This window comes from Ursus americanus, chromosome 4, assembly GCF_024610735.1.
Source record: "Ursus americanus isolate L20-20 chromosome 4, mUrsAme1.1.p, whole genome shotgun sequence".
Lineage (NCBI taxonomy): Eukaryota > Metazoa > Chordata > Mammalia > Carnivora > Ursidae > Ursus > Ursus americanus.
Window position 1 is genome coordinate 70,189,889 of NC_142130.1, and position 23,071 is coordinate 70,212,959.

Sequence of the window (23,071 nt, forward strand, 5' to 3'; positions counted from 1 at the left end):
AATACCGCACAGGCTCAAAAGTGATGAGTATTATTATTATTAATATAAGAAGATGGATGAAGATCTGATCTAAATGAGGAAGCATAGCAGCAGGTCGCTTCTAGGTATATGCACTACTCAGCCAAGTTCCCATGACATTGCCCAAGTTGTCCATTGAGAAACAGGACCACAGGCATTAGGTAGGAAAATATGAAGAAAAGCATAGCCTCTTAATAGGGAAAGAAGTGGCAAGATTAGGGGGTTCAAGGAAAGCTTTTTGTAATGAATCAAAACAAGGCTTAAGACTGTCACAGTGACTGTGCACAGGTAACTGGGATTAAGGAAGAAAATGTTGAGATATCTGTGGACATGTCTCTTTCTGTAGTTCAGTCAAGGTGCCATTATCATCTGGCAAAAAAAACAAATCTACTGAATGACAATGGCATCCATAATCTTACATCATCATATGGATATGTGTTATGGACATTTAGAACATGCATACTCATATGCAATGTATTTGAACTTTATTTCCAATTTTAAGGCTTTTTATATTTCAAAGTCCATTATTATCACCACCTGGCATTACTTACTCTTTGCTAGAGTCAGGCTAACTACCTGCTGCCATCTGCATTAATCCAGGCCTTTACTCTTGACATCCACCTGCACTGAATACCGTTTTTTTTTTCCTGTTCAATTCCTCCCATCTTTTTAAGTTTCAACTGAAGTTTGAGTTCTTACATGAAATTTTCTCTGAATTCTCCATGCTACTCTAATCTCCCTTTTTTCTGATCTTCTTTTGAACTTAAGCTGTAACACTCCATTTAGCACATGCCCCATCCCTAATTTTGTCACATTATGTTAATCTTCTCATTCCATTAAGCTTGTAAAACCCTTGTGAGCACAGACTATGGGGAAGAGTGAGAATTGGTTCTCTCAACCTCCCTTCTACCTCCTTTCAAGCTGAAGAAATCAGAAAGCTAAAAACATTCCCAGATTTCTTGACCACCAATATTCCAGAAGAGAATGAGGTTCCGCTAGTTGGATTTACTTTGAGAAGAACTGGAGGGTAGGAATGAGGCAGAAGCCACATTTTTTCACCTCGTTGATTATGCTAATGTGGAATGTTACTAGGTATGTGCTGTTTCCTGCAGCAACATTCTTGTGTCCATTTTCCATCTTACCAGACAGACACGCCTCAATAGCAGCAGCAGTAGCTATGGTGGTGGCTTTTTTACCCCATCTGCCTCATCCAGCAACAGGCTTGTATTTTTTTAACTCCTGGCACCAGCAAAAAAAAAAAAAAAAAAAATCAACCAAATCAAGATCAGTAGCTCCTGAAGGTCTTGCCTTGACCATGCACTTGAAGCTCTCCGAAGTATTTCTAAGCACCTATATCCTTTTGTTAAAACTCTTGCAGTTGATAATTCCTACAGTGATTTCTATGTTCAGCATTGAGCCCTGATTGATACAGTGGTCAGGTATTATGTTTCATTATCTCTGACAGCTTCTTATACAAAGTAGGAGATCTAGTAAGATATCAATAAACACTTGGATGATTGTATAAGCTATTTGTTGCTATATAATAAATTACACCCAAAACTTGACAGCTTAATACAGGAAAACATTTATTTTATCACATTTTCTGAGAAGGGAAGTCAGGAAGCAGGGAGTGGTTTAACTGGATGGTTCTGACATCTCTTAGGAGTTGTAGTCAATGTTTAGGCTGATGTCAGCAGAAAGCTTGACTGAGACTGGAGGACACATTTCCAAGCACATTTATGTGGCTGTCGATAGCAGCCTTCACTTTCTCACTGGGGGTTGATCTGAGGCCCTCGTTCCCTCAACACTTGGACACCTCTGTTACGCTGCTCATGACATGACAGCTAACTTTCCCAGAACAAGTGATCTAAGGGAAGAGGGAAGTGGGAAAGGGAGAGAGAGAGAGACCAGCAAAATGAAAGGCACAGTATCTAATGTAATCTATGTTAGAAGTAAAGCACCATTGGGATGCATTGGTGGCTCAGTTAGTTAAGCAGTGGGCTCTTGATTTCGGCTCAGGTCATGATCTCAGGGTCCTAGAAGCCAGCACCAAGTGCATGGAGCCTGCCTCAGGATTCTCTCTCTCCCTCTGTCCTTCTCCCACTCTCTTTCTCTCTCAAATAAATAAATAAATCTTAAAAAAGAAAAGAATTTAAGCACCATTACTTCTAAAAATTTCTCACATAGCCCAACCTTGTTACAATGTGGGACAGGACTGCAGTACAATCTGAATTCCAGGCCATGGGGACTATCTTGGAGGCAGCCTGCCCTCTCCACCAATAATTCATGTCTATCCTACATGCAAAATATTCTCATCCTTCTCCAAGGCCCCTGAGTTTAACCCCATTACAACTTCAGTGTGATTTCCAGACTCTTGTCATCTAATCAGGTCCAGGTACAGGGAGGTCTTCTTGTACATAATTCCTTAAGAAAAGCTTCTTGAGTCTGGATCCTTTCCATTTGGAGTTCTGTGAACAAAGAGACACATGATCCTGTCCCTCATACACACACACACACACACACACTCACACACACACACAAACACACACACCAGCATACAATGGCAGGGCAGGCACAGGCGAGCTACTCTAAGAACTCCTATTCAAAAATTGGAGAAACTGGAGGCACACTCACTGATCCACAGCTGTTCTAAAATCCATCCAGGCAAACAATGGAAATTCCTTCATAAGACTCTGTTCAACTCCTGCTTGTAAATGACTTACTCTGGTTCTGGGGTCCACCCTCTGGGATCTTCGTTCTGTGCGGAGTTATCCTTTATGTTTCGCAAAAGGAAATGTGTGTTTGCAGCTGCTTCCTGTTTGTAGAAGCTTGAAAATCCAAAGGCTTTCATTTTCTACTCTCTTTCAGTCAAGCTTTCTGTGATTCTTCCAATATAATTTTCTTTAAAAAATATTTTGGTCTCCTTGAATCCTATTAAGGTTCATTCCATTAAACAAAAACCACAGTCACAAATCACTTTGAAGTCTTTCTTGACCTGAGCTGCTAAAATCGCTGAGGGGAAACTCCCTTAAACTTCTTCAGGGCCCTATTGTTTGAAGGGATTTGTGAGTCATATCATTGACATCTTTAGAAAACCCTTTATCTGACTCAGTAGTACTCTGAAATTTCAACTTTGGTTTTAGGAAGGTTTGAACAATGGATTTCAGAGGTACGCCCTCTACTTTATCTCAAGACACCCCCCCCCCCCATGATGCCTGAATCACTCTTTGCTAGGAACCCATATCTTAATTTTAGCGTTGTTTGTAGCCTGGAAAGCCTCTGAGCATTCCAGACCATCAATCAAGTAAGTTCCAGTTCCTTCCTGCTCAGCACTTTTTCTTTAGTTTATCTTTTTCTTCCTGCATAAACTCAAGAACATACCAGGCAGCATCTTCAACACTCTGGGCTGGAGTTCTCCTGATTTAAATTATGCTGTTCAGTAGGTCAGTTTTCTACTTTCCACTTTACTGAAAGCAACAGTGTTGCTAAACTTTCTGCCAGTGCAGGGGAATTCCCTTTCTACTAGTTTCTAATAAGATAGAAAGTCATCCCTCCTTTACGCCTTCACTGACAGCCTCTTTGAAGGCCATGAGATGCATTAAACTTTCAATAATGTTCTCTTCAAAGTCTTTCCAGCTTCTGTCCACTTCCTGGTTTCCAAGCCACCCCCGCATTTTTAGGTATTTGTTATATAGCACCACATACCTGGTAGCAAAATCCATATTCGTTATCTACTGTTGTGTAATAATTTACCCCAAAATGTCAGCAGCTTAAAACCCATATATTTATCATCTCACAAATTTTCAGAGGGTCAGGAATTTAGGAGCAGCTAAAATGGATGATGATTCTCAGAACTTCTCATAATGTTGCAGTCATGAAGTTCCTCTGGGTTGAAGTAATCTGAAGCCTTGAGTGGGACTAGAGAATACACTCCCATGGTTTCTATCATGGCTATTGGCAGGAATTAAAAGTTTCTCTTTCTTTCTTTCTTTCTTTCTTTCTTTCTTTCTTTCTTTCTTTCTTTCTTTCTTCTTTCTTTCTTTCTTTCATATGTTATTTACTTATTTGAGAGAGAGAGCACGGGGGGGGGGGGGGGGCAGGGTGGGGGGGGCAGGGCTGAGCAGGGAGCCTGACACGGGGCTCGATCCCAGGACCCTGAGATCATGACCTGAGCCAAAAGCAGACACTTAACCTACTAAGCCACCCAGGTGCCCCAGGAGCTCAGTGTTTCTCACTGGCTATTGGACAGAGGCTTCGGTTCCTCTCCACAAGGGTATCCCCATAACGTCTGCTCACAACTCTCAGACAAAAAGATCTGGGGTAGAGACAGAAGGCAGTCAAAATGGGAGATGCGGTGCCTTCTATAACCTAACCTCAGAAGTAACATACTATTGCTTTTCCTGTGTTCTGTTAGTTACACAGACTAGTCCTGATACAATACGGGAGGATACTACACAGAGATATGAATACCATTAGGAAGCTGGGATCATTGGGATCCATCTTAGAATCTGGATACCCTAATGGTTGAAAGATTTCCAGATAACGTGTCATATTTTTCTTGTTAAGTGTTGTAGCCTAAGGGTTTATTGAGTACCTATATTTAGCATGAATTTTTAAATGTAAATATATTCAATTAATAACATATTTTACGAATCACATACATTGGAGTTCTCCAGGGAGACAGAGCTGATAGGATATGTTGTGTGCATGAGGATGGGTCTGTGTGTGTGTGTGTGTGTGTGTGTGTGTTTGTGTGTGTGTAGAGAGATATATAGAGAAAGAAAGAAAAAGAAAGAAAGAAAGAAAGAAAGAAAGAAAGAAAGAAAGAAAGAAAGAAAGAAAGAAAAAGTTTATTTTAAGGAATTGAATTGACTCACATGATTATAGAGGCTGGGAACTCAAAAGCCTTAAGTTGGGTCTGCTGGCTGGAGACCCACACAATAGCCAATGTTGTAAGGTCAAGTTCAAAGACTGTCAGGCTAGAGACCTAGAAAGAGAAGAGAGTCAGTGTTTCAGTTCAAGTCGGAAGGCAGTGTGCTGGAGAACCCCCCTTGCTCCAGAGAGATCAGTCTTTGGTTGTATTCAGGCTTTCAATTGATTGGAAGAGGCCCACCCACATTAAAACTGGCAATCTGCTTTACTCAAAGCACACCAATTTAAATGTAAATATTATCCAAAAACACCCTCACAGAAGCATCCAGAATAGTGTCTGACTAAAAATATTTGCACAGTGTGGCCCAGCCAAGTTGACACATAAGATTAACCATCACATAATTTAAGTATAATACTCATATTTAAGCAAGGAGTGGAGGTATAGTATTTTGGCATAATGAGTTAGAATATTCCTCCCACAACAATATCTATCTATATTCACTGATTTGCCATTCTACTGAGGCTCAGGCTCAGTTCGTAGGTGGTGGCAAGGTAATTTTTAGTTAGCTGTCACCAGTGGGTAGAAAGGTAGTTTATTCATGTCCACTCTTGGGGCTCAGACATTTGTTATGACTATCAGATTGGGGTGAGGTAACAGAAACAGTATTTCAAGAAAGGTCATAGAGACCCCAGGAGAAAATTATCCAAAGGGAAATAAGAACCTATACTCTCAACATTTTACCTATAAGGCCTGGGCATCTCGAAGACAATGGTGGATACAAGAGGTGGCAGCTACAGTAATCTACTGCAATATGACCATCTGATGGCATTGTAGACCCTGAGGAGAAAAAGAACTGAGTGAGCGAATAGAAAGAGCTTTTATTTTGGTGCTCTAGGAACCCTACTGCAAGAAGATCAAAAGAAAGCAAGATACATTCTTTCCCCTTTTCAAGAGACTGCCATGCTGTATTGAACTTCGAGAGAGAGAAATTGAAAGCTGACAGCATTGGCTGGGCTCTAAATGAAGGAGGATAATAGAGCAATTAAAGCCTACTTTGGTGCCCGAAGGGAGAGATTGTGTGTCAGGAACACCATGGTGAGGAGAAGCTTAGACTGGTTTATGATCAACGTGAAAAATACCAGCAATACCGGTAGGGAATTGTAACAGAGAGAACTTCTGTGTGAGCAGCTAGGAGCTCCAAGCTGGGAATACTGCAGTAATAACCTAAAGATGACCTCAGCTGCACCTGTTGGTTAGGGAGGGCTGGGAACATTTGGTTTACAAGGAGAATATACATGATTTCCAAGTGTTCTATTTGCTGGAACAAAGCCATATCCTCACATGGTGTTCTTTGTCTTTTAAAAAAAGCAGCAGTTTCTACCCATCAAATATTCACTTTCCTTATCCTCATTTGAGAGAAGAAAACATTATATAGAAAAAAATGCACACTGGGTAACAAGTAGTGAGAGCTCTAGTCTGCATGTCAAGTACTATTCAAATACTTCCACCTAATTTCTTAGAACCTCAGTTTCTACTGCTTTAAAATGAGAATATTAGTCCTATCATTGAGTTATAGGCTAAAAAGTTCAACTGAGAACTATTTGTGAAAGACTTAGGTAGAGAGCTCTCTACAAACACACTGAAGCATAATTACTTGATTTGATTATGATTATTTGATTGAGGAACGATCCCCAGTCAGGAACCAAACAAAATTCTACCTTTCAGTACAGCCTTTACATATAAGAGTCTGTGACTGAGTACAAAGATTTGATTTATACATTTAATAATTTCATTGGGACGTATTCTTTTTAAAATAATAATAATAATGATAATAATAATAATAATTATTATTATTATTCCATTGGCACTTATTCTGAACCAAACATCATGATCATCTTTGCTTTCAAGGTGTGATTTGATGTACTTGATGCTAAATAATTCTGTAACCCAAATACCCATGTTTAGGCAATGAGCTCTAGTCCTACAAATCCCTAGCCAACTCTACTAAGGTGTCCTTTATAAGCAAAAAGGATAAAAAAGGCCAGATAGTATATATTTTAGTCCTTGTGGGTAATATGGTCTCTGTTGCAATGGCCCAGCTCTGCCGGTGTATCTGGAAAGAAGCCATAGATAACATGCTAACAATGGCTCTTTTCCAATATACATTGTTTATGTAAGCAGGCATCAGGCAAGATTTGGCCCAAAAGTTCAACTTTGCTGACCCCTGGTTTAAACAATTACTAGACTATATTTTGGTGAGTTTGTGTGTATAGTCTAAAGAGATCTCCTATTTCTTGTCTTCAGATAGACTTATATTACAAGAAAAAAAAATTTCAAATGCATAGATAGATCATAGATAGATAGATAAAAACAAACCCTGTATCTCATTTCCCACAATAAAGACCTGTGATTATTTTACACTTCTGGATTTTTTAAAAAAGATGTATAAATTACAGATAAAATAAAGCTTATTTTTATTACTACCCAAAGTCACCTTCTCTTTATACTCTCTTTTCTTGAGGAAATCATTGTGATGATTTTGATGGATTTTTGGATTTGAAAAATATTTATATGAATATAAGCATATATATAACAAATCCATAAACGAAATAGATATTTTATTTATACATATGAGTATGGCTGTCTGCCATTTGTTTATTACCTATACCAGTGTATACCAGTGGTATATAAAATATATATATGTACAATAAAATATATTGTTTTCCCACATCCTAGTGAACACTTGATATTGTCTTGTTTTTAATTTTTGCCAATTCAAAGACTAAAAAACACCAATTTTTAATCTTAGCCATTTTCAATGGATTCAATTCAATCATCTCATTGTTTTAATCTATACTTTCTGATTACAAATGAATTTAAACTAGTATCATATGTTTATTAGCTGTGGTAGGCTGAATAATGTCCCCCTCATATCCATATACCAATCTCCATAACCTCTGAACATGTTACCTTATATGAAAAAAGAAACTTTGCAGATTAAAATTAAAGGTTTTGATATGGGAAGATCATCCTGGACTATCTGAATTCTCCCAATCCAATCCCATGAGCTCCTAACAGCATAAAAGATGGAAGAAGAGTCAAAGAAAACTCATCTGAGGACCCCACCTACCATTGCTAGCTTTAAAAATGGAGGAAGGGGACCAGTTTTTAAGGAATGTGGCATCCTCTAGAAACTGGGAATGACTCAGTTTACAGCTTGCAAGAAAAATGAGTATCTTGGTACTGTGACCTCAAGAAACAGAATTCTGCCAAAAACTCAAAGGTATGGGAAACAGGCTCTCCCAAACAGCCTCCTGAAAGAAATACAGCCTGCTGATGACTTGATTTTAATGCCTTGAGAACTGTGTCAGACTTCTGAGCTCAAGAACTATGAGATAATAAATTTCTGTTATTTAAGCCACTGACTTTATAGTAATTTATTATGGCAATTATAGAATTAGACAGTATTTATTCTTTTGTGGTTACCTGTTCTTATCCCTTGCCCATTTTTCTATCAGTTTGCTTGGTTTGCTTATTTATTTGTAGTTCTTTGTACATTTTGTTTAATAATCCCCTGTTATAGACTCTATTATATGAGTTACAAAAATCTTCTTTAGGTCTGTTGTATTTCTTTTTTGTTTATGGTTATCTTGAAATACAGATGACTTTAATTTAATATAATAAAAATTACCAAAATATGTCCAATAAGGTTATGCTTTTGTTACCTTAAGAAAACAGTCTTGGGGCACCTGGCTGGCTCAGTCAGTAGAGCATGTGACTCTTGATCTCAGGGTTGTAAGTTCAAGCCCCATGATGGATGTAGAGATTACTTAAAGATAAAATCTTAAAAAAAAGAAAAAACGAAACAAAGCAGTCTTTGTTTCATAATTAAGAGACAGACTATCTGCTGACTTTATCAGTAAGCTAATATCTAGGTTGAGTGCTGATAATGTAAATTGGCTTCTTTGAGTTACATGTAATAAGACACAAAAAAGAAGAGTAGAAAAAAAGAAATAAAAAGAAAATATGAAATTTCACTTTGTAGTTGTTATCCACTATGACATTTAGTTTCCATTTTATTAAACAGTATAAAACTGAATGTTTTGAGTTTAAACAGTAAAATATTGGCCATTTCACACAATTTGACATATATACCCTTACACAATCTGGCCAAGTTTTGTTTTTACATAGGTCATGATAAATGCTCGTTTTATTCAGATAATTCGAATTCCTACAATAGATTTTACCTGTTTTATAGGTTATTAGAAAGTTTATAAATAGCAATTTTAAAGTTACCATTAAAGGATACACAGGAAATACTCAACCTTGTCAGGCAAGATGTTTCTTCAGGCATCTACTGTCTTTCCTTGTCCTTAATTCCCAGAACCTTGGAACTGAAGATTAGACCTGCAGACTGTCAGAAAAGCATTTTACCTCGCCTGACTTTCTCACTTAAATCCTATTTATAGATTATGACTTTTATGCAATCCAATAATTTTCCATAGCAGATTTACCCAGGTTTCTAGTTCATTTTTCAGCTTATACCCTTTCAGATAGGTGTTTTTGTCTGCGTTGCATGGATCTGAAAGATAGCCAGAGCAGATGTTAGCATAGTTTTAAGTTGGAACGTTTTTGCTTTCTTGCAGAAATACAAGTTATCATTACTTGAAAACTGGATTTGAAATGTTTTGTGTCATTGCTATTGTTGCTCTTGTTTCTTTTTAATTGAAATCAGGCAAAGAAGGGAGTCAAATCCAAATACTAGCCCTTGTTGGCTGATGGATAGCGTGACCTCAAGTCTCTCTCATACAACATGCTAAGCAACTTTATGGATTTGATAATGGAAATATACTTTCTGTATCTAGTGCAAGCTTTTAAATATCAAACCAGCGGGAGGCAGAGGGTATAGAGAGCTTTCTATAGATAATGAAGCTCTTCATTATCTGGGGATGTGATTCAGGAAATACCTATGCGTTTGCTTCAAAGTCCAAATTTTGTGGTGGCAGATGGAATTAGTCAAAGAATACCCAAAAGCCAATTCTCTTTCTGAAGAAATAAAAATAATGATGATAAATATTGTTATTACAATGATTTCTTACAATGATTTCTTTCATCAAGGATCTAAGTATTTTATTAACCAGAGGTATAGTCTGGTATAATTTCAGGGCAAAAATAAAGCTCCTTTTTTCCTCCTTCTTACAGACAAAGATTTTTAGGTTAAAATTAAAGCACATTTTAATAATGACTTTCTTCCACAGGTTAGACAAAATTAACCAAAATTTAGCTAGAAACCAGTACGTGATTCATTTATCTGAGATTGTTTGACATTTTCAGACCAGTTAAACACCATTTAGTCTATTTATTAATGAATATCAGTACACCATGGCCATCTTAAGAACTTAGTGAGTGAATTGAGGAAGGATTTATGTCCGTTTTCTTAAGTATAGGTCTACAAGAACCCTACTCCATAAGATGCTCTAAAAAGAAGAAAAAAATAGATACATTTGAAAACTGGTCTCTCTCTATATATATTTATTATGTTTGTGTGTCTATATTATTTATACATGTGTGTGTTTTTATATATATATATGTTGTATATATATATATATCATTTATATATATAACAGCCTAAATTGACATTTTAAAGTTTCTGAGAAGTATTGCAGTAAGGAAATTTGTCTGACTTATTTAAACCAGTTTTTCCCAAATATATTTGCCGACAGAGCTTTTATCTTAAGTAATACCTGTTGATACCTTTAAAAACAACATTTCCAAAATAAACACATTGTGAAACTTTGATTACTGATGAGCTCAGGATCCTAAATACTGAAATTCTTTTTTTTTTTGAAGATTTTTTTTTAATATACAGTTGATCCTTGAACAACATGGGGCTTAGGGGGGCTGACCCCTGTGTAGTCAAAAACCTGCATATAACTTTTGACCTCCAAAAGACTTAACTACTAATAGACTATTGTTGACCAGAAGCCTTACTGATAACATAAACAGTCAACAGATATTTTGTATGTATATTTTTATAATAAAGTGAGCTAGAGGAAAGAAAATATTATTAATAAAATCATAAAGGAGAGAAAATACACTTATACTACTGTATTATATTGACAAAAAGCTGTTCAGGCAGACCCACAAAATTCAAACCTGTGTTGTTCAAGGGTCAACTGTATTTTATTTTAAATTCTGGCCATGATTTACACAGAATAGGATACTATACATCCAAATATTTTGCTTTGTCCCTTTCCACTCAAAAAATGAAATTGGCCACATCTGTTACACTGCTCTCAAACACTTCAAGTTGGAGAAGAAAATGACCTTTTCTTCTTTAAAAAGAAAACAAAAGAAGTGAGTAATATTCTTCCTCATCTGTTTACCAATTAACCATAATGGTGAATCATCATTTTTTTCCTGTGAATAACAGAATTACTAATGTATAAACACAAAGTATGTCTGTTTTTAATCAGGAATCTGAACTCTTTGTCAGAATATTTTCAGATATCTTTTTTATTATTGCTATGGCCAGGCTACGGAGGTTAGATTATATGTGTAGCCATGTAGCTATCCATTTTTTAAATATTAGATTTGAAATTCCACTTGGGCAGATGCCAAACACTAAAAGAGATTGATTATATGCATGACTATCCTAATCCATATACAGAAACTTACCTATCTGCAAATTACAGAGAGGATGAGCTCAATTAGGGAGGAAATTATGATTTCACTTTTTCAGTGAATTAAGTCATTTTCTTAGAGTTCAAGAACATTACACATAAGGAGTCAATAAAGAAAATTGTTTTTTTATTCATTCAAAAAGTCTTTATTAAAGAATGGGCATAAATATAAGACAGTAGATTAAGCATTAGCGGAATGTCTAATACAAAGATGGTTAAATCTCAGATTCTTGAAATCATCATGGAACTATAAAGATGCAGGTAGTTCTCAATGAGTATCATTATGTGAACGACACTTTAGAAAAACAGGGTTATTGAGCAGGTTTTGGCCTGAAATTTCTCGGTGCTTTCCTACTCTAACACTATTTGTGAGCTGAGATTGGAGCTCAGAAAGAGACCAACATCCCCACTCCCCAAAATCATTTTGATCCTCAAAATGTAACCATTTTAATGAGTAATCGAGTCAGTCACAGAAAAAAAAGAAAATAGCATTTTTCCACAAAATTCAAATCTACTTACTGCCTCCTTCCATCTGGATCTATGATAATGCTGGTAGGTCTTTCTTTCAAGCATCTAAGTTCATTGTGGTTTGAAGATCACCTCCAAAATGGGAGAGGATCCATCCATGTGTCCAAGAGTTCCAAAAGAGAAGAGTAACCAAAGAAGTATTCCAAACAGAAAAATGATCACTTGATATGGAAGGCCCCCTAATTTCTTAGTCTGAAAGCTCTATCACCTATCACTGTAACCTATTTATGGCCTTGAAGCTGCAGTTATAAATGGGGAAGTGGACGGTTGTTGAATTCTACCAAGAGGTTATATGTATGTGTGTACCTTTAGGGAGCTTATATTCCAGGAGTAGTTCATGGCTGTCAAATAAGGCTACACTTCAGACTCTTTAAATAAAAATGTATTCCAGGCCCCTCTCCAGACATCCATATTTTTTTTTTTACAACACACCTAGGTGATTTCTAAAACTGCTTTCTTTGCTATAGATAGTCATTGCATTGTGTTTAGTAAACAAACTACAATGACAGTAATCAAAGAAGTATAGAGAATTATCTTTACTACCTGGTTTATACTCAAAAGTCAAGTGGATGAGTTGTCTATATCAAGGAATATGTCTACACAGCTAGGGGCTAGGGTAAAGTCCCATCTCCTCAGAAGGGGAGAGAGAGTTTATTAGCACAAACCAAGCAAAGAACCTAGACCTTAGGTATAGGGCTAGGGTTCAGAACAAGAACTTAATACGGAACAGGGTTTTTTAAATATTATTCAGATAGGGGTGTGGAAGGAGGCAAAAAACAATAAAATTCACTAAATTCAAAAACTATACTGAGCATGATTTAAGCTTTCATTCATAATTAATGTCCTCTGAATCCTCAGTACAAGCATTAATTCTCACAGGTGTGGCAAAGTGGTCGTAAATATTTCCGGGTGATAAAAAAAAGATACAGTTCCATTCCCCAACCGGGCTCTTCCCATGACATATACATGTAATATAAGCCCACATATAACAGAAAACCTAGGGATCTGCATATCTGTGGATGAGAGTACGTGTGAGAGAGTGTACAATTGACTCATAATTTCATACACTTTTACTCTCTAACATTGAAAGGAGAATAGAACTTCTGAAATATAATTTAAACATTATGTATATAATAGTATAGCATATATATAATATAGCACACACACACACACACACACACACACACACACACTGTTTGTTTGTTTACACAATGCTTTTGAGGCACCAGAATAAATGCTGTAAGTTTGCTGGATGTAACGACACTTCAGGGAAGGAAACACAGCTTACATAGGGGACATTTCTTAAACATTTGATGTTACTGTGAGTGAATCTATGGCATGCTTCTAAATGAAAAAAACCTAGTATCTTTGACTCAAATTTAAGTGACAAAACTTTAGGAACATTATGGGCCTGTATATAAATACATGTGACAATTTTTAATAGGAAAAATATTAGTTCACATAGTTCACCCAGAAAGAAATTCGGCAATGAGCTACCATGGGAAAATACTCCTGCAATGATTCAAAATTGGAGCAAGTTCACAGATGTTTGGTCTCTGATAAGAATGAGGTGCCAGTTATAATTTGCCTGTGGTGACCTTTTAAAATAATGTCAAGTCCCAAAGAACTACCACCATCTGGATGGTTGCTGGCTCTACGACGTGGATCTAAATTAGGCATAGAAAGTAAACCAGGATTATCTTAAACAATGGCACACTGATCTTAATTTGTAATAGGCCTTTGTTGCCCTTCCTGAATTAGTCCATTACTCTCTCTATGTGGTTTCTAATTTCCTGGGTAATAATAAACATCAGCCTTTAGAGTTACTCTCACGACAAGCCTGTTACACAAAGTACATGAATGAGCCACTGTCCCTTTTTTACCCTTCTAGATAGAGGTGCTCACCAGTAGAATAGGACACAGGATGTATGATAGGTAATCACATGATTAATTGTCTACACCTGATTCTAGCAAAGTTAGAGAAACAATGTGTCTGTGTTGTATCTGGGAACTCTTTCAAGCATATATAGGATCAAAATAACTCTTTTACCTATAATAAATTCTAACCCACAGTGCAAAAGCTCTTCCCAAATCTTCTGCTGGCATTCAACAAAGTTAGAACTAGCTAGATAATATATGGCTCAACTATTAATTACTATTTACTAATTACTATTTACTTAATTTACTTAAAATAGCCAGTAACAAACTTATAATATCACATTTCCAAATCATTAAAACATAATTACATTTCACAGTCAACTAAAACTAGAAGATAAAAAAAAAAAAAAAACAATGAGGGATAATATCAAGCTATGGTAGGTTTAATAATAGCCCCCAAAATTGTCGACATTTGAATCCCTGAACCTGCAAATATGTTACCATATGTAGTAAAAGAGATTTTGTAGATGTGATTAAGTAAGGAATCTTGAGACAAGGAGATTATCCTGGATTATGAGGATGGCCAATGCAATCACAAGTGTCTTTGTAAGTGGGAGGCAGAGATCCACCTGACAAAGGAGGTAATGTGACAACCGAGGTGGAGATGGGGCTAGAGGGCTTCAGCCGTTTCTACAAGTTGGAAGATTCGCAGAACAGATTCTTTCCTAGAGCCTCTGGAAGGAACCAGTCCTGCTGACTCTTTGATTTTAGCTAAGAAAGACTCATTTTGGACTTCTGACCCCCAGAACTGTAATAAAATGAATGTGTGTTATTTTAAACTACTAATTTAGGGGTAATTTATTAGAACAGCCATAGGACATGAATCTAGATTTTGACAGCAGGGAGAGGAGCGCTGCTGTAAAAATACCCAGAAGTGTGAAAGTGGTTTTAGAATTGGGTAATGGCTGGAAAAATTATAAGAAGCATGATACAAAAAAATACAAATTCTATAGAAAAATGTTCAATTCAAATCAAGTTAGCATTATAATTACTTGATATTTTCTTGTAAATTATGTAATTGTTTGCCTCCTCTAAATACAATACAAGCTCCTTAAGAACAAAATTCCTCTCTGTATCGATGGTTGTTATGTCCCCTATTTGTTTTCCAAAGGGGGGGGCAGAGAGAGAGGAAGAGAGAGAGAGAATCTTAAACAGGCTCTATGCCCAGGGTGGAGCTGACATAGGGCTCTATCCCAGGACCCTGAGATCATAACCCTGAGCCAAAATAAAGAGTTGGACACTTAACAGACTGAGCCACCCAGGCGTCCCTGTCCCCTATTTCTTTCTTTTTTTTTTTTTTTTTTTAAGATTTTATTTATTTATTTGACAGAGATAGAGACAGCCAGTGAGAGAGGGAACACAAGCAGGGGGAGTGGGAGAGGAAGAGCAGGCTCCCAGCGGAGGAGCCTGATGTGGGGCTCGATTCTGGAACGCCAGGATCACGCCCTGAGCCGAAGGCAGGCGCTTAACCGCTGTGCTACCCAGGCGCCCCTCTGTCCCCTATTTCTTGAACAATGCCTTGCACTTACTAGGCTTCCAAGAAATACATGTTGATTAAACAAACAATTTTTAAAAATATTTCAAAACGGGGGCATCTGGGTGGCCCAGTTGGTTAAGCATCTGCCTTCTACTCAGGTCATGCTCCCAGAGTCCTGGTATCCAGCCTGGCGTCAGGCTTCCTGCTCAACGGGGAGTTTGCTTTTCCCCTTCCCTTTGCCCCTCCCTTCCACTTTGGTCTCTCTCTCCCTCTCTCCTAAATAAGTAAAGTCTTAAAAAAAAAAATCTTCAAGATGAAATTTTAAAAAATGTAAATTGACTTAAAGACACTGTTATAGAAATACAGATAATAATGACTCTGGTCGAGAGAACTCAGAAGGAAGTGAGGGGCACTTTATAAAGCCTATCTTAAAGAATACCTAAAATGTCATAAACAGACTGCTTGATAGAAATATGGAGGGTAAAGGTGCTGCTCATGAGATCTTGTAAGGAAAAGAGGAAGAACATATTATCAGAACTAGAGGAAAAGGTATCTTTATTATACAGTGACAGAAAACTTTGCAGAACCCTATTCTATAGATACGTAAAAAACAGAACTTACAAGTGATGAAGTTGGAAATTTAGCTGAAGAAATTTCCAAGGAACGTGTTGGAGGTGCAGCCTGGTTTATTCTTGCTAATCATAGTGAAATGCAAGTGGATAGAGATAGATTGAGGTAATAACTATTGAGCAAAAAAGACCTAGTATTTATGACTGGGAGAATTCTTAGCCTATCCTGATTCCTCAAAAATTCTGCATTGGAGTCTCTGTCAGGAAGCATGCTCTCGAGAGAAAGCCAATTTCTGTTTGATAACCTTCTGCTAATGCCTCTGAAGGATCAAAAAGTAAATTGTTCAGTGACACAAAGGGCCTTTGAAGATAGTAGGTGTGTGACTCGTGGATCCCTTCAGTCAGCTCAGCAGTAGCCACCCTCTGACTTCCAAAGATTCATGTTCATCTCACATGCAAAATACGTTCACCTCATCCAAGGTCTTCAAATTTCTCAACCCATTACATCAATTCAAGTTCAGACTTTCCAATAAGCCTTATCAGCTGAAAATTCCCAAACCTCATCATCTAATTTCAGGATGAGGGAGGTTCTAGAAATAATTCACCCTGGGGCAAAAATCCTCTCCACCTGTGGACCTGTGGGGACCATTTTGGATGTATGCCCTTCAGAACTGTAAGAGAATAAATAGGTCGTGTTTTAAGCCACTAACTTTGTGTTAATAATTGTTACAGCAATAATAAAAAAACTAATAACCTAACTTTAAAACTTCAAAAAAACTTTAGTGTTTGTGGTTGGTAACCTCTCCAAACGATAAATAACATTTCAGTGGAAATTTGTCAAAAAAGTTATCAACATTTTCTAGCGGATTTTTTTTTCTGACAACAAAGTGGAAAATTTATAGCTTAGTAGGAAGTCAGTAAAGACATCCTGTCTAACATGATATATTTTCATCCCTGTTTGAATGAGAATTAAGATATTCCTTTAACTCTAACCTCACTAAATTCCCTTAGGTCAGCAGCCTTTGGTAAGTTAACTTCTCTGAAGCTCAGATTGCAAATATATAAAGGAACGAAAATAATAATACCTAATTTATGGGATAACTATGGGGGTTAAATGACAATTATTGTAAATTCTAAAATAATAGCAATGTTAATCTTTATTATTTTCACTTGATTATTTTATTATTATTTTAATATCTGTTTAAATCCTTGTTGACCAAGGAAGGAAAAAAAGAAAAATATTTTATTTAACTTATGGATTTATTTTTTAAATGTCTGGAATTACAAATTATAAAGTCACAGTTTTTTTTGCTTCATTCAAAATTGCTTCAAATTTTAATAAATGAAATACTTTTAAAGTTAATTTTAATTTGTGTATGAACTAAGAACAATTAAGAATGGATTCTCAGGTATTCCTTATTTTTAAGGAAATCTACTTTACAACAATTTAGACTTACAGGGCAGATTAGGGAATTAGTATTTATTTGAAATAAATCACCCAACAGCTTCTTTGAATAACCACCAACAGGAAAGAATTATTCATATATATATAAAGTGTCTGCAATATATTTTTTTAAAAAATAGGCTGAAACTACGGAGCATTCTCCAGAAAAAAAAAACAACAATTTTTTTCCATGTGCATATATTTCTTTAAACTTTAGAACAAAGTCCCTCCATGCACATAAAGGCTATTTTTAGCTCATTATGAATATTCACAAGAATGCATGTTATTAATAATCTTGGAATTGTTTGCTTTTATACTTGTGCGTTTTCTTTACAGATAAGTTTCAAAATTCAAGAACACTTTTCATGCATTTCCTGTCCTGAATTAGGAAAAATGTATTTTAAGATAAAATGATGTTATCAATTTATTTTCAATTAAAAACAAATGCATTAAATAGGTTAACACATATAAGGTACCTACCCAAATAGGGTAGGCATTTAAGAAATAGAAACAGCTAGAGTAAAATAAAAAATTAGAACTATATGACATTATTATATTATCACTATTGTAATCAATTTAGAAAAGGCCAAAATGTTATATGCACATCTTCATATAGATTCACACAGAGTAAGACTCATATTAATGCAAACACACTTTATAAGTTTCTAATCCAGTCAGAGAAACAGTTAAAGTTTTAAAGGAACAACTTAATTGTTTTATGAGATATTTTAATTTAACTGAACATATTTGGTTTTCGTTTTAAGCTAGTTATACAGTTGTTTTTTTTTTAAGTAAGTTATTTAGATGCTATGATACATACAAAACTGAAAAAAAATTACAATTATGTTTTCTTTTCTCTGATTGCATATGGGTCTTTCTCCTTCCCACCTTTTTTTTATGGACTAAGTAATATGCACATATCAGTGTATTATGTCCACTTAGATATTGAACTGGAGATGGCATTGAGATTTAGCACTATTAGAATCAGAATCTAAAATAATCAGAACAGAAATCAGACCATAAAATGAGAATGAAAAAATAAAATCAGTATCAGATTCCAAAATCAGATATGATCAGAATAACACAATAACACTAGAAATCGTATCTACCATAATCTTGCTATTACAAATTATTAAATTACTTCTTAACCTTAAAATAGAGCTAAAAGTACAAACATTGTTTTAAAGAATTACAAACTTGGGTGTTTTTTTCTTATCGTTTTCATTAATTATATGTAATTTCATCACTCCTGTATCTTAAGTAATTTTAATATTAACATAGCAAAATATCCTATATTTAGCCTCACTATGCCCTCATTTTTATTCATGTTTATAGTAGAACATCTGTTTGGTTGACATTTTAAAAGTGTCTGTACTGAAATAAGGCTAACAAATGTTATTTGACACCTCATATAACTAAAAGTAATAAATCTAAAAATGTGCAACAATACGACAAGGTGATATTTACATCATTAAAAAAACTACATAAGTGCTATAAACATAACTCACCTTTAAACATCTTTATGTGACAAAGAAATACATTCAGCCAATCATAGTGCTTAGATATAAAAATGATCCATTTTTAATGTTCACAGCAAAAAGTAACTCTAGAAGAAAGTGTATCTTATTGTATGAAATAAGAATATGACCCAATAAATAAGAGTTAATGGTATATGTAGAAAAAAAGGAACAGTTTAAATTCCAGCTTTCTATTATCAGAAGCAATGTTAATACAATTGAAAGCAATGTCATATAATTTTTCAATGTGTGTTTGCCTATTTACACATGTAAAGAATTCTTACATAATGACACACATTTTTGCTGCACTCTGTGCTTGTCAACACATTTTCATATGCATTTAAGTTTAACCTTATAGTCACACTTTAAGGTAGACGAGCAGACATTTGATCCCCATTTTATAGAGTACGTAACTGAGAGTGATTGAGTTGCAAACTACTCCATTGTAGTAACATGGAAGTTGTAGCGTGAATTCAGTTGTTTTTCAAGCTGAATTCTGAAAGTCTTGAGTTTGGGATGATTATTAATAGATATTAGAATCCATATATACTAACCATGAAGAGGAAACAACCCATTTCCTGTTAGAACTAACTCTCTGGGGTTCTCTGAAGGAATGACGATGATGAGTAAGGCTTGAGCTCAAAGGTCAGTCAAGTCAATATTACTTCTCTTCTCTGCCAAAGTATGAAACAACTGAGAAGACAAAAAGATTATAGAGGAGGGAACCCAAATGTTACCTCTATTGCTACTAAACTTGGACTTGTAGAATGTGGCTTGGACAACTGGCAATGATAGACTTCCTACTATTGATCCCAGAAAATCACTCACAGCCCTGGACCACCACGAGCCTTTCCGTGGGGCAGAGCCTGTGCTTTTACGGTGATCCCTTAACCAAGAGCAAGATTTCTGTAGGCAAACAGACCCCACAAAAGAGAGAAGAGGCTAAGTTTCTCATGCCCAGTTTGTTCCAGTACTTACAATTAGCAGATAAGGAGCTGGAGAGAGGCAGGACTGTTAAAATAGTGGAGCTCACCCTACATGAAAGAAATCCTAAAAACAGGTGTTAAATAATCATAAAGAGAAGAATTATAAGTGAATACTATTAAGATTTTCTAAAAGGCCTTAAAAAAATTACAAAGCATGTTGGGATTTTTTTTTTTTTCCTTAAGAAAGCATTGAGAAATAAAAGAAATTATTGCCTTGTCGTTGTTCAAAACAATGGAGAATCCACACCTGGAAAATCTCGATCCACCTCAAGAAATAACGGAGTTGAAGGACGTCTGGAGGACTATAAACTGAAATTACTGAGGGGAAAGAAGGCCTGCCACATGTGGAAGGGCTAAAGACTCATTCAGCCTGCAAACATGAAGATGAAGCAACAGTGATCAAAGGCTACAATATCATGAGAGGCACGGGGAGCGTGTTCACTGATATTAGTGTCGAGGAACTGCCTCTGCTGGAGAAATATGTCTGTCCTCCACCCTGGCAAACGTAGATTAAGTGTCTGCTACTCAGGCAGCCAAGCAGCTGTTTGTAGTTACCAGGTTTAGTTCCGAGCCAGGTTCAGTCAGGACCGAATCTCAACCAAGTGAGAGGAATATAAAGACGGTGGAGGCCAAGACAGTGCACTGGCTCTGTATCAAAATTCTTCTTTGCTTCACTCCCATCCCCAATTACCTTTCCCTTTCACCCTTCCAAAGATGCTCTCTTCAATTATTTTCACTGCCTGCCAGGAGTTTCACATTATTTCACTGGACTTCACACACTCGTTACTCCTTTGCTCACGGGTCTGGATGCTCTCTTGATCTGATCTCTGACTGACCACTGCTCGGACACGCCAGCATAGCAGCTTCCGAAATTCCTTCAGGCCACGTTAGCTCTTGTTGGTGGGTGATTTAGGGTTTTTAGATGACACTCCTTGGACCTTAAAGTGGTGACTTCATTCAAAAAATGGCAAGTATTTCTCTGTATAATAGTAAAACTACCCTGTAAATGGTAGACTATAGAACTATAAATAGGTTCGAGAAGGTTTGACATTAAAACCATTAAATCCATGGGAATCTGCAAATTCGTAAAATTATTAAAGTCTATGGGAATATATAAAGGAGGAAAGAAGACTTCAATATTCCTTGTTACTATGGCAGAGGATCTTTCATAAAACACCCCTAAGTGGATAGAGACAGAGCGCTGAGGAGGTAGAATGTACTTCTACCCATTGTGACATCTTTTTATTTTCAGTTATAAATTAATTACATTATCTAGTTCTAAACTCTCATTATGGCTGAGGAAAGTGAGAGACAAATAGAAATCTCTGGAAGTGCTTAGTATATTTTTGTTATTCTTAGTTATTTCCAAACACACAAGATATAATTTTTAATTTTCCATATACTCCATATTTATAAATAATATTCCTTAATGATGTTTATTTAAAAACCTAATCTCTTTTCTTCTCCATGATATGGAAATGAATTGATAAAAATGTACAGAAATATGCAATATGGAGGGGCGCCTGGGTGGCACAGCGGTTAAGCGTCTGCCTTCGGCTCAGGGCGTGATCTGGGCGTTATGGGATCGAGCCCCACATCAGGCTCTTCTGCTATGAGCCTGCTTCTTCCTCTCCAACTCCCCCTGCTTGTGTTCCCTCTCTCACTGGCTGTCTCTATCTCTGTTGAATAAATAAATAAAATATTAAAAAAAAAAAGAAATATGCAATATGATGTATTTATAAGAGAGGACATTTGTAGAATTGAAATTGTGGATTGGAAAAAAAATTTAGTTCAGAGAAGGATTTTTAAGCAAAGGGAGAGAATAGTGAGAATTTAAAAAACTAATTGATATCTCCTGAGTATAACTGTGTGCCAGATACAGTACTCATGCTTTAAAATATAACCAGATATATTTCCTATAATCTCAGAGTTCCTAGCCAATATCTCTAAGGCCAGAAAAAATATAGTGGATGTCATTACACTTCCAGTTTTAAAGTGATTCCTCTATCATCTCTGCCAGACTTGTTCAATGCTTGTTTCTGTCAACATTACCCCATCACCTACCTCTAGCTTCTCTGTGAGAGGCAGGAGTGACAGAGACTTGAGGACAATTGTGGTGAGGATTTCCCTGGAGAGACTGGTCTGTGTGCTCTGCCCCCTCCTGTGGAGCAGGAGCAGGATAGGGCTTCCTCTCCTCTCAAGCCAAGTAAGGATGGCTTCCTGAGGACCCCTGAAGAGCATGGTGTATATTGCCTGGACTTTGACGGACAAAGGGTCTGGCTTCTGTCACCCATGAAAAATCTAAAGGAGGTGAATGCATGACCTTTATCCCACAGCAAATTTCCCAGCCTGAGGGAAATCCCAGCTGGTTGAGAAAAGAATTCATTGGTGAAGTTTGGAGTTTTAATATGATATGGGGCTAGATTTTGAATACTAAGAAAAGGAGAAAATCCATAGTCACCTGAAATTATCTGGAAAAGCATTGGGTCATGAATGACTTTCACATAAGAGAAGAAAACAAGAAGGGAATGGGATTGCAGTTGCTTTCTGTTTTCCTACTGAGCCCAATGTATGCTACTAACTAGGTTCCATATGCGGTCTCTCTAATCCAGGTAATGTGATGGAGAGTGAGATGGAAAAGGAAAGAAGCCTTGGTTCTTTTCTCTGCCAGAGTAAAGAATTATGGGACAGCAAAATAAAGGTAAAGCCACGTTTTTTTAAAAGTACACTCCAAGGGAGGAGCAGGTCAGCCAAGAGTGACAATGGCCCCAGAACGTACCGGATGTGGGCTTATATCAATTTTTTTCTTTTTTTTTTTTTTTAAGATTTTATTTATTTATTCGACAGAGATAGAGACAGCCAGCGAGAGAGGGAACACAAGCAGGGGGAGTGGGAGAGGAAGAAGCAGGCTCATAGCGGAGGAGCCTGATGTGGGGCTCAATCCCATAACGCCCTGAGCCGAAGACAAACGTTTAACCGCTGTGCCACCCGGGCGCCCCTCAATTTTTTTCTTTTGAGTGGGTCCTAGGGCCATAACA

The 23,071-nt window shown here is 36.5% G+C and overlaps 1 long non-coding RNA gene across 1 annotated transcript in view; it reads left to right on the plus strand.

The window, feature by feature from the left end:
- LOC123784343 (uncharacterized) overlaps window positions 1-22,756 on the plus strand; it is a 309,802-nt gene extending 287,046 nt beyond the window's left edge. The window contains exon 5 of the long non-coding RNA XR_006777431.2: window positions 22,646-22,756. This is a non-coding gene — a long non-coding RNA (uncharacterized LOC123784343). The remainder of the gene's footprint in view (window positions 1-22,645) is intronic.
- Window positions 22,757-23,071: the final 315 nt, after the last annotated feature.